This window comes from Rana temporaria, chromosome 6 (assembly GCF_905171775.1).
Source record: "Rana temporaria chromosome 6, aRanTem1.1, whole genome shotgun sequence".
NCBI lineage: Eukaryota > Metazoa > Chordata > Amphibia > Anura > Ranidae > Rana > Rana temporaria.
Genome location: NC_053494.1, coordinates 88448415 through 88461553, shown reverse-complemented (window position 1 = coordinate 88461553; position 13139 = coordinate 88448415). Strand labels below are relative to the sequence as shown.

Genomic DNA, 13139 nt, shown 5'->3' with positions numbered 1-13139 from the left:
ACAGACCATAGTGGGGTTCTCATTCACCCTGTGCCCCTAAAGTGACTCCCGTTATACTCTGCAATACTCTGCAATAGCCTGCCAATACTCTGCAATAGCCTGCCAATATTCTGCAATACTCTGCCAATACCCGGAAAATACTCTGCAATACTGGGAAAATACTCTACAATACCCTGCCAATACTCTGCACTACCCAGAAAATACTCTGCAATACCCTGCGACACTCTGCAATACCCTGCAATACCCAGCCATACTCTGGTGTACTGGGCTGTACTCGGCCTCTGTATGTGGTCAGGTTGTGTAAGTCTCACACATGTGGTATCGCCGTACTCAGGAGAATCTATTTTGGGGTGTCATTTTTGGTATGTACATGCTATGTGTTAGATATTGTATAAATGGAAAACTTTGTGTTAAAATAAAATGTGTTTTAACCACCCGCCCGCCGGCCGTCATATGATGTCCTTGAATTTGTGCAGGGATATCTGAATGATGGGTGCAGCTACAGGCATCATTCAGATATCAGCTTTTTCACCTGGCAATTCTCTACACCATAAGAATGATCATAGCGGCTGTTCCGCCTCTTGATCGTTCTTACGGGAGGCGAGAGGGGACGTCCCCCCCCTCCAGTGCTTCTACCGACTCACCGCTACGATCAAAGCAGGATTGTTTTTTTTATTTCAGGCTTCCCAGCCTAGAGGTGAGATGTGGGGTCTTATTGACCCCATATCTCACTGTAAAGAGGACCTGTCATGCCATATTCTTATTACAAGGGATGTTTACATTCCTTGTAATAGGTGTAGCGCTACCCCCGAAGGAGCCGCTGGTTGATTTTGGGATCGGCCTACTAAGTTACCCTGGCGTGGTCTAGGGGTGTAGTTGTGAGAGCAGCGGTAGTGAGCGAAGGTCCAGACAGCCAATAAAGGGTTTTTTAATGCTTTATTGTCCAGGCCAAACACGGCCAACATCAACATAAATTGGAAAGGTCAAGGTTGATGAAGGAAAGAAAGAGAACCTTGCGGTATCAGGCCTGGATATCAAATGGAGCAGTCAGTACTGCTCTGTATAGTACCAATTTTGTAACTCGTCGCCACTCTGCTTGAAATGGGTAAAGTGCCCCCGGACAGACCCCTATGATAGGCCTGGCAGCCGAAGCATCACTCTGAATTAGCTGGGAGGAAGAGGTCTCTCTCACAGACCTGGCTCTAGGGCCTCTGCCACAGGCCAATTTCAATAAAGGACTTAGGTAAATAAAGAGAGCGAATCCTCCCAGTAGACTTTTCCTATATAGGCCCCCGGATGACAGCAATCATACCTGTCAGTGGTCCGGACACCCGATCCCAGATTGGGATTTTCTCAACAGGTCCAGGAACCCAGTGAAGCACTAAGGTCCCCTTTTACCTCCGGATGAGGTTCGAGGCAGTTTGCAGCTTTGGCCAGGTGGGCCGCGCTGGAGGGGTCTATGGATGCGCGTACCCTGAAGGTGGATACCGCACCTGGAACGGGGACCCCGCAAAGATTTTTTAACACATGACCCCTGTCACAGATATACTCTCCCCCAGCATGCCCCGCGAGGGAAAAACTCCTCCAATTGGCTGCTGGGGAAAACTCGCTCTGCCAGAACCCCTCTGGCGCCAACTGCCGGCCAGGGGTGGTATTTCACCCCTGGACCACAGACTGACCCAGTGGACATTTCTAGAATGACAGAAGTCCCAACATTTAAACAAACCATGAATGGGAGCAAGGTAACTCTCCCATTCCCCATTAACTTTAGCGTAATGCCCATGCTGAAAGCAGAGGGGCGCTACATAGGAATAAAAGTGATCAAAACATTTGTTTTTGGGGGAAAACGTGTCAAACTAATAAAAAAAGTCAAGTGTGCTTGCATACAGAAGCGAACGCATACGTAAGTCCCGCCCACATATGAAAACGGTGTTCAAACCACACACGTGAGGTATCGCTGCGAACGTTAGAGCGAGAGCAATAATTTTGGCCCTAGACCTCCTCTCTAACTAAAAACATGTAACCAGTAAAAATATTTAAAGCGTCATCTATAAGTTTTTTTTAAGTAGCGAAGTTTGGTTCCATTCCACGAGCGTGGGTGACAGGGTGACATGTGAGGCCCTGTACACACGACCAAGTTTTTCGGCAGAATTCAGCCAGAAAGTCGATCGGAGCCGTATTCTGCCGAGAAACCCGGTCGTGTGTACACTTTTGGCCGAAGAAACCGACGAGGAACTCGTCGAGCCAAATAGAGAACATGTTCTCTATTTCCTCGTTAGTCAATGGGGAAACTTGGCTCGCCGAGATCCTCAGCGGCTTTACAAGGAACTCGAGGAGCAAAACGATGTGTTTTGCCCGTCGAGTTTCTCGGACGTGTGTACGGGGCCTTAGGTATCTATTTACTCAGCGTAACTTCATATTTCACATTATAAAAAAACATTGGGCTAACTTTAATGTTTTTGTTTTTTTAAAAGCACAAAACAGTTTATTTCCCAAAAAAACGCGTTTGAAAAATTGCTGCGCAAATACCGTGTGCGATAAAAAGTTGCAATGACCGCCATTGTATTCTCTGGGGTCTTTGCTAAAATATATATATATATATATATATATATATATATATATATATATATAATGTTTTTGGGTTCTATGTCATTTTCTAGCAAATAAATTATGATTTTTACATGTAGGAGAGAAATGTCAGAATTGGCCTGGGTGTCCTCCAGAACGCCTAATGGTGCTCTCTACATGTTGGGTCTCTGTATGTGGCCACGCTGTGTAAAAGTCTCACATGTGGTATCGCCATACTCGGGAGGAATAGCAGAATGTGTTTTGGGGTGTATTTTGTGGTATGCTGTGTGTGAGAAATAACCTGCTAATATGACAATTTTGTGAAAAAAAAAAAGAAAGAAAAAAAAAATCTTGATTTTGCAAAGAATTGTGGGAAAAAATTACAACTTCAGAAAACTCACTGTGCCTCTTTCTAAATACCTTGGAATGTCTTCTTTGCAAAAAGGGGTCCATTGGGTATCTGTACTTTTCTGGCATGTTAGGGTCTCAAGAAATTAGATTTTCAGATATTGGCACCATAGCTTGTGGACTCTATAACTTTCACAAAGACCGAATAATATACACCAATTTGTACTTATTTATACCAAAGATATGTAGCAGTATAAACTTTGGCCAAAATTTATGAAAAAAAATTACAAATTTGCTAAATTTTATAACAAACGATGAAAATTAATTTTTTTTTACTGAATTTTCAGTCTTTTTGATTTTATAGCGCAAAAAAAAAAAAACAACAAAAAAAAGGACAAAAATATCATATGGGTACAGTGTTGTATGACTGAAAGCTGAAAATTGGTCTGGTTATTAAGGGGGTTTAAGTGCCCAGTTGTCAAGTGGTTAAATAATGTTTTACATTTTTTTGTAAAAATGCGCTTACACGTAGCAGACACATGGAGCCAAAGAAAAAAATACAGGGCCAGATCCACATAGATCGGCACCGGCGCAGCGTATTTAAGATACGCTACGCCGCCGTAACTTACTTGGCTTTGTTTCAAATCCACAACGAATTTGCGCCGTAAGTTACGGCGGCGTAGTGTATCTCTGGCGGCGGAATTCAAATTGGCGATTAGGGGGCGTGATTCATTTAAATGAAGCGCGTCCCCGCGCCGAATGAACTGCACATGCTCCGTTTCTAAATTTCCCACCGTGCATTGCGCGAAATGACGTCGCAAGGACGTAATTTTTTAAAGTTAGACGTGACTTACGTCCATCCCGATTCACGGACGACTTACGCAAAAAAAATAAAAAATTCAAATTTCGATGCGGGAACGACGGCCATACTTAACATGGCAAATCTATCTATACGCTGCAAAATAGCAGCTTTAACTATACGCCGGAAAAAGCCGACTAGAGATGACGTAAGAGAATGCGAAGGCCGCGCTTACGTTCGTGGATCGTCGGAAATAGCTAATTTGCATACCCGACGTGGAAAATGACGCAAACTCCACCCAGCGGACGCCGAAGTATTGCATCTACGATCCGAAGGCGTACAAAGCCGTACGACTGTCCGATCAAACCCAGATGCCGTCGTATCTTGGTTTGAGGATTCAAACTAAAGATACGACGCGGGAAATTTAAAATTACGCCGGCGTATCAGTAGATACGCCGGCGTACTCTCACTGTGGATATGGCCCATAGTGTCTCTTTAATGGACTTTTATAGCTTTTATATCCCCAAAGAAAAATATGCCACTCTTCACACTCATGTCTTATTCATGACCTTAGTTTTTAGCAGCTCCTATATTTGTGAGCAACTATTTTCGAAGATAAAGAACAAAGGGCAAAATTAGAACCAAAATATCTGATGAGCACCTTGAGAATAAATTGAGAATTTCTGCTACATAGTTTGCCTGAAAAAAGACACAAGTCCATCTAATTCAGACCTGGGCAAACTACGGCCCGCAGGCCGTATACGGCCCGGCGGACCTTTTAATCCAGCCCCCGGGCAGTGTTGCCAATAGGGTTGTCCCGATACCGATACCAGTATCGGTATCGGGACAGATACAGAGTATTAGCGGGAGTACTCATCTGATCTCATGACTTTCTCCCATGACTCCTCTGGATCATCCAAATGGTCATTGGCAAACTTAAGACGAGCCTTGACATGTGTTGATTTCAAACCATGACGTCTTAGTGTATTACCAACAGTAACCTTGGAAACGGTGGTCCCAGCTCTTTTCAGGTCATTGACCAGCTCCTCCCATGTAGTCCTGGGCTGATTTCTCACCTTTCTTAGGATCATTGAGACCCCACGAGGTGAGATTTTGCATGGAGCCCCAGTCCGAGGGAGATTGACAGTCATGTTTAGCTTCTTCCATTTTCTAATGATTGCTCCAACAGTGGACCTTTTTTCACCAAGCTGCTTGGCAATTTCCCCGTAGCCCTTTCCAGCCTTGTGGACGTGTACAATTTTGTCTCTAGTGTCTTTGGACAGCTCTTTGGTCTTGGCCATGTTAGTAGGATTCTTACTGATTGTATGGGGTGGACAGGTGTCTTTATGCAGCTAATGACCTCAAACAGGTGCATCTAATTTAGGATAATAAATGGAGTGGAGGTGGACATTTTAAAAGCAGACTAACAGGTCTTTGAGGGTCAGAATTCTAACTGATAGACAGGTGTTCAAATACTTATTTGCAGCTGTATCATACAAATAAATAGTTAAAAAATCATAAATTGTGATTTCTGGATTTTTTTTTTGATTATGTCTCTCACAGTGGACATGCACCTACGATGACAATTTCAGACCCCTCCATGATTTCCAAGTGGGAGAACTTGCAAAATAGCAGGGTGTTCAAATACTTATTTTCCTCACTGTATATAAGTGATTGTGAACTTGTGATCTGCCTTACCTGATCTGCTCATCAGCATTTTTTTATTGTAATGCCGCATACAGACGGTCGTTTTTTGTGATGAAAAAAAAACGATGTTTTAAATCATGAAATAAAACGACGTTTTTGAAACATCATTTTCAAAAACGATGTTGCCTACACACCATCGTTTTTTCACAATGCTCTAGCAAAGCGAGGTTACGTTTCACCACTTTTTTCCATTGAAGCTCACTTCATAACTAGCTTCTGGGCATGCGCGGGTTTAAAAACTTAGTTTTTTGGTACACACGGTCAATTTCTGTGAAACAAAAAACGACGTTTTGAAAAACGACACAAAAAATTCGAGCATGTTCAAATTTTTTTTGGTCGTTTTTTTGAAGACATAAAACGACGTTTTGCCCACACACGATCATTTTAAATGACGTTTTTTAAAACATCGTTTTTTTTCATCACAAAAAACGACCGTCTGTACGCGGCATTAGTGTATTTTATGTGTGGCCAAGAGAATTCCTCTTCTTCCAATGTTGCCCAGGAAGGTTGGACACCCATGAAACACCCATGTCATAATCTCTGTTCTTAGCTGCATGAAGGGCTGAGCGCTGGGGGTGGAGATGCAGCAATAGACTGATCTTCCTAGTAAATGGTTGTGTAAGGGAGAGTGTCAGCAGAAGTCTGACCATTGGGGGACAGACAGGCTGTTCTCCCAGCACAGCCAGAAGGCTGACCATGCTGGGATGGAGATGCTCTTGTGCGTAGCGTGGTCAGTTTGAAGCTGTAAATCAGAAGGCCTAGCAGAATTACCAGATATTTCACATAAAGGAAACAACAGAAAGAGTTGGTTACTTTTTAAACCACTTGCCCCCTGCCCACAGTACATTTCCGTCATTACTTTAACATTAAATTCAGTTAGCTGCCATAACCACGTTATTATTTTGTACTGTGAACGATTCTTCGTCTGATAAAAGTTGTCCCAGTGGATCACTTTTAGGCCCCGTACAGACGACCGAACATGTCTGCTGAAACTGGTCCGCGGACCAGTTTCAGCAGACATGTTCGGTCGTCTGTACAGCCGAGCGGACAGGATTCCAGCGTACATTTGCCCGCCGGGCCTTTTTCGAGCGGGCAAATATTTCTAAACATGTTTAGAAACATGCCCGCTGGAATCCTGTCCGTCGGACATGTTCGGTCGTCTGTACAGACCTACCGTACATGTCCGAGCGGCCGCCATCCCTCGCATGCATCGAATGACTTCGACGCATGCGTGGAAGCATTGAACTGCCAGTGCCGCGCACGTCGTCGCGGCCTCGTCGCCGCTTATCGAGTACGCGCAGATTTCTGAATGATGGTGTGTACAGCCATCATACAGAAATCTCCGGGCAGACATGTACGCTGAAAACGGTCCGGCAGACCGTTTTCATCGTACATGTTTGCCCGTCTGTACGAGGCCTTAGAGGTGGCAGAAGAGGTGCCCCCCTCTAGCCACTTCCCGGTCGTGTCCGAGCTTACCGGAGCCATTCGTAAGCCTGAAGCTGATCTGATCCTTCAGATGCCTGGGCAGGCTCTATGCCCTTGGAAAACTGCGGCAACGTCGGACGTCACTTCTGCCTCTCGTTCTTAGGGCTAATTTTTTATTTATTTTTTGTTAAAGGTAAATTAAAGATCTGGGGTCTATTTGACCACAGATCTCTCAATAATGAGGACCTGTCATGCTTATTTTTGTTACAAGGGATGTTTACAATTCTTTTAATAGTCATAAAAGTGATATAAAAAAAATAAAGGGACAGTAATAAGGGCCCTTTCACACGTACGGACAAACGATCTGTTTATTACAAGTCCGTAAACGGACTTGTAATGCTTCCCTATGGGATTGCAGACATTAGCAGATGATGCATCCGTTAACGTCCGCAAAGATCCGCTTTTTCAGACAGAAGAAAAGCCTATTTTTCTTCCGTCTGGCGGAACGGATCGGATGAATACGGACACACGGTCCGTATTCATCCGATTCCCCATAGGGGAGAGCGGAGGAAAGACAGGGCGGTCTCTGCACAGTGTGCGGGGACCGCCCTGTCCACCGACAGCTCAGCGGGGATTTACGGATGATCCCCGCTGAGCCGACGGACACACACGGGGCGGATCAATACGGATCCGCTCCATGTGAAAGGGCCCTAAAAGCTAAATTAAATAAGTTTTTATTTTTTAAAGTGCCCATCCTTCTGAGCTTGTGCGCTGAAGCAAATGCATTAGTAAGTAAATGGTGTATGTTGGGTATCTATTTACTTAGCGTAGCATCATCTTTTACATTCTACAAAAAATTTGGGTTTGTTTTTATGTTTTTTATTTTATTTCATTAGTGCATGTTTTCCCCAAAAATTGCATTTGAAAGACCGCTGCACAAATACAGTGTGACATAAAATATTGCAACCATTGTAATTTTATTCTCTATGTTCTCTGCTTAACTACTTAAGGACCCCTTCACGCCGATTTACGTCGGCAGAATGGCACGGCTGGGCACATCAACGTATATGGACGTTGCGCTTTAAGCCCAGCCGTGGGGTCGCGCGTGCACGCGACCCGGTCCGAAGCTCCGTGACCACTGCCGCGGGACTCGTGGACCCGATCGCCGCTGGAGTCCCACGATCGGTCCCCGGAGCTGAAGAACGGGGAGAGCTGTGTGTAAACACAGCTTCCCTGTTCTTCACTGTGGTGCCGTGATCGATCGTGTGTTCCCGTATATAGGGAATCACAATCGATGATGTCACACCTACAGCCACACCCCCCTACAGTTAGAAACAGACATGAGGTCACACATAACCCCATCAGCGCCCCCTTGTGGTTAACTCCCAAAATGCAATTGTCATTTTCACAGTAAACAATGCATTTTAAATGCATTTTTTGCTGTGAAAATGACAATGGTCCCAAAAATGTGTCAAAATTGTCCGAAGTGTCCGCCATAATGTCGCAGTCACGAAAAAAACCGCTGATCGCCGCCATTAGTAGTAAAAAAAGAAAAATTATAAAAATGCAATAAAACTATTCCCTAATTTGTAAACGCTATAAATTTTGCGCAAAGCAACCGATAAACGCTTATTGCGATTTTTTTTTTTTTTACAAAAAATATGTAGAAGAATACGTATCGGCCTAATATATTTTTTGGGGATATTTATTATAGCAAAAAGTAAAAAATATAGCATTTTTTTCAAAACTCTATTTTTGTTTATAGCGCAAAAAATAAAAACCGCAGAGGTGGTCAAATACCACCAAAAGAAAGCTCTATTTGTAGGAAAAAAAGCACGCAAATTTTGTTTGGGAGCCACGTCGCACGACCGCGCAATTGTCAGTTAAAGCGACGCAGTGCCGAATCGCAAAAAAAAATGGCCGGGTCCTTTAGTTGCCTAAAGGTCCGGGTCTTAAGTGGTTAATATACCTGTGTGTATACATATATATATATATAAAATATATGGAAGTTCTAAGTAATTTTCTAGCAAACCTGTAAACAAAGAGTGCCAGAAAAGCTACAACAAAAGACATGTCACAAAAATGAATTATTGGAGTAACATATTCTTTAATCGCTTGCCAACCACCTCACTTAGGCTCGGTTCACACTTGTGTGATGCGGGAACCAGCACGATTCCAGTGAGGGTTCCCACATCGCACCTAAATCGCCGGCAGTTCACACTGCCCTCTGCGTAATGACACCCCCCGTTCAGGTTTGCAGTGCGAACTATGAAATGGTGCAGGAATCAGATCACATGACACCCATGCGATCCAATTCCAGCGCGGACCAAAAAAGGGTCCTGCACTATTTTGGTGCGAATGCAGACATTACATATGATGTGCAAAGCAATGCGTTGTGAATCACATGCGATGTCTGGCATTGCATAAGTGTGATCCAAGTGGCCTCTCTTCACTGGATTACGTCTCTGATACGTGACCCAGCACTTCTGGGCAGGGGAGTGCGCACCTGTGCCATGATTGGTTACAATGATCACCGGCTCCGTCATTCAAGAAATGGAGCTCTGTGTTGTAGATCACCTCTACATCTCCTCCAGCTTTATGAGCACCTCCAGCGGCTGTGATTTGCTATCATCAGCAGGCCTGGGACACCTATGCAGATTTTACATTTGAAAGAAAAGAAAAAGGAGGGCGCACCGACCTAGTGCATTATCACAAAGGGATTTTATTAAGAGATTAATACAATAGTCATACTCACAAACGGAGATGAAAGACAGCGCTTATCAGACAATTGAACTGATATACAATATCGCCGAGCGACCACGATAACAACACGGATCAGATGGCATCAGACCGACATTTATGACTTACGCGTTTTAGAGGCAAACCTCTTTCATCAGAGCCTCGGTGGTCAGTAGTTGCTTGCCTTTACATTTGGCCAGAGATGTACTGTGAGTTCTAACGTTTTTTTTTTAAATAAACTGCTCACTAGTTGGCGCTTTTCCCTTACTTTACACACCCAGGAACAGTGGGGGAAATTGCATGCGATTCTTTGCAGTAGGATTTGTGCCTATTCATTTTGTATTGATGTAAGCAGGGGCGGAGTGACAACTCATGGGGCCCCCGGGCAATAGGAAATTATGGGGCCCCCAGGCAATAGATTATGGGGCCACATGGTATACACACAGTATACATATATATATATATACACACACAGTATACATATATATATATATACACACACAGTATACATACACACACTGAGAAGGTACTGGAGAGGCGGGGCAGCTATAATCTTGTGATTTTTAGCCCAAAAGGTTGTCGGTAAGGAACATTTCAGGGACAGATTTAAAAAACATACTGCCCCATGTTTTACTGAGGCTTGTGTAGCGCTACCCCCGCAGGAGCCGCTGGTTGTTTTGGGATCGGCGTATTAAGTTACCTCTTACCGTTGTCTAGGGGTGAGTTTGATGAGTAGATTAGTAAGCGAATGTCCAGTCATCAAATAAAGGTTTTCCGAATGCTTTATTTCCAGCCCAACACGACCAACATCAACATGAGGTAGAGAGAAAAGGTTGATGAAGCAATAGAGAACTTTGCAGTATCAGGCCTGGATATGAGAAAGAGCAATCCTGCTCTCAGTAGTAGTAGATACAGTTCGTCGTCACTCTAGCCAGAGTAGGTGAAGTGCCCCCGGACAGGCCCCTGCACCAGCCTGGCAGCCGAAAGTGTCACTTTAGGTTGCTGGGAGGAACAGGTCTCTGCCACAGACCCGGCTCTAAGGACCTCTGCCACAGGCCTAGTACTTCAATGAGCTAAATGGATTGAGCAAATCCTCCCAGTAGATTACATTAGGGTCACCGGGTGACAGTTGAAGTGTACCTGTCAGTGTCCCGGTCACCAGATCCCCGATGGTTCGTTCAAGCCCTATTGGACAACCTGCCTCCGGGTTCTCCTCAAGCCGACCCCCCACCGAACAGCATACAGCCTGGGATCTCCTTAGTAGATGGGGGACCCAGTAAGTCACTGGGGCCCCTTAGTAGCATCAGTTGCTCCAGGCCAGGAGGGCCCAAAGTCTGGAACTCCGCGTAGCGCGTGACCCCGGGCCAGGTCAGCCATAGTGGTGGGGCCCGCGATGTGTGCACACCCTGAAGGTGGGTGCCGCACCTGGAACCCGCGAAGAACACACAAAAATGGCGTCCGCCCCAGATATACCCTCCCCCAGCATGCTCCGCGAGGGAAAACTCCTCTAATTGGCTGCTGGGGAAAAGTGGCTCTGCCAGAACCCCTCTAGCGCCAACTGTCGCCCAGGGATGGGATCCCATCCCTGGAGTGCAGACTGACCTACAGGACAGTTCTGGAATGACAGCAGCCCAAAATGTAACCAATTACGAATGGGAGCAAAATAACTCTCCTATTCCCCCACTAACTTTAGCGTAGTGCCCATACTGAAAGTAACGGGCGCTACACTTGCATCCCTGATGGGGCCCCCTAGTGGCATGGGACCCTCGGGCAGTGCCCGAGTCCCCGAATGGTCAGTCCGCCCCTGGATGTATCAGTTTTGGTATTGGAAGCATTTGCAGGAGTATCAGCAGGGCTTTTTTTCAGGGGGAACTCAGTTCCACCACCTCTGGCTCAGACCCTTTGGTGCCTGCTCACCACAATCACTTGTAAACACAGAAGTCTGGTTTCTGTGTTTACAAGTGACAGCTTTGTAACTCCCTGAACTCTGCATGCAATGCAATTCTGGTATTTAATGCCCCTTTAAGATCCTTCTACTGTTTGTGAGATCTGAACGGGTCGTGGTTGAGTTCCTGCACCTATTTTCTGAGAAAAAAAGTTCTGAGTATCAGTACTGATACCACATCAGCGCATCTCTAATAAAAATGTCATTTGTGTATAGTGTTGTATGACTGCGCTATTGCCAGTTAAAGTAGCACCATGCCGAATAGTAAAAAAATACCCTGGTCATGGAGGGGTAAAATCTTGCACAGATCATGTGGTAAAGCTACACTCGGCTGTAAAATTCTTTCTATGCTCGTAGCCCTTTTTCGTGCCTCAGATCATGGTCTAGTTGGAAAGTTCTTCTCTCAGCTTCTACTGTATGAGGTGATAGAGAGGAGTGCAGGAGAAGTTAGCACCACCCAGTGGCCGGCAGAGGGAGTAGAATGCTCATCTAAAGGGAAGCTGAGGATACGTTCAGTAACAGAACTCCGGTGCTGCAAACAGCTGTGAGCTGCCGGTGTCGTCTTGTTCGTTCTCTGAGCTCCAGGAATAGAGTGTCCGGAGCTGAGGGGCCGCTCTGGGAGAAGGTGAGAGACGCTCTCTTGTTCCGGCTCTGTGTAAAGGACTGTTATACGCAGATACAAGGTAAGCAGGCTGATTAGTGGTGTAGATATGAGGACAGCTCACATAGCGGGAGGAAGAGGAGGGAAGTGTGTGCTTGGCTCCATCCTATGGATGAGATATCTGCTTGTTTACCGATGGAGCCGGGGATTGGCCGCTGTCTATAATGATGAGTGGAAGGGAGCCGGCCATGGTTGTCTATGAGGAGAGGTGCTGTCATTGTATTGTATTGTAGAGGTGACATTCAGGTAAAGGATGATTGGAGATGGGGACCTGTGAGGTCATTGAATGGAACCCTGTTCAATAATGATATGCAAGATGTCATCACCTACCGTATAACCATCACATTCCACAATAGCGTGGTCCACCAAGTTCACACAGCACCCTGACCGCCCACCTATGGAGGTGATGACCCGTTCACATTTTTGCAGCTATAATGCAGTTCTAATGCCCTGTAAACACCCATGAAGGTTTGACCGTGCGTCGTGTTTAGGGTAGATGCATTCATTTTAATTGGCTGCCCTAAGCACAAAATTTGCACAGGCTCTAGCAAATTTGGCACGCAATTTCTCATGCATGTTAGCAAGGTGTGATGGAGTGCCCATAAGAATTGGGGCTCATTCAGAGGGGCCATTAATGTCAGGTGCATGTGCATTCACCTTGGCGTTTAGGGTTGCCACCTCATCCCTTTAAATCCGAACACGTATTAATTACACAGGTTCTGGGGCTAATTTAATGCAGATAAGGCACTAAGTGAGTTTAATAATCAGCCACAGAACCTGTGTACAATGTGTTTGGGTTTAAAGGGAATGAGGTGGGAATCCTATTGGCATTGCGTGCAGGCAATCCATAGAAGTGGATGCACAGGCAGTGGCTGCATGGACACAATCGCATGTTAAATTTTAATATGTGGGTAGGAGCGGGTGAACAGATCGGAACACAGGTACTG

General features: G+C 45.3%; 1 protein-coding gene across 2 annotated transcripts in view; it reads left to right on the top strand.

Moving 5' to 3' along the window:
- The first annotated feature begins 11971 nt into the window (after positions 1-11971).
- ABAT (4-aminobutyrate aminotransferase) overlaps positions 11972-13139 on the top strand; it is a 396642-nt gene continuing 395474 nt past the window's right edge. Inside the window, exon 1 of one of the 2 annotated variants that reach the window (XM_040356981.1) lies at positions 11972-12156. The gene's annotated coding sequence lies outside the window, so the exon portion shown is untranslated. Of the gene's footprint in view, positions 12215-13139 lie in introns of both variants that reach the window. The other variant, XM_040356980.1, reaches the window with a different exon arrangement.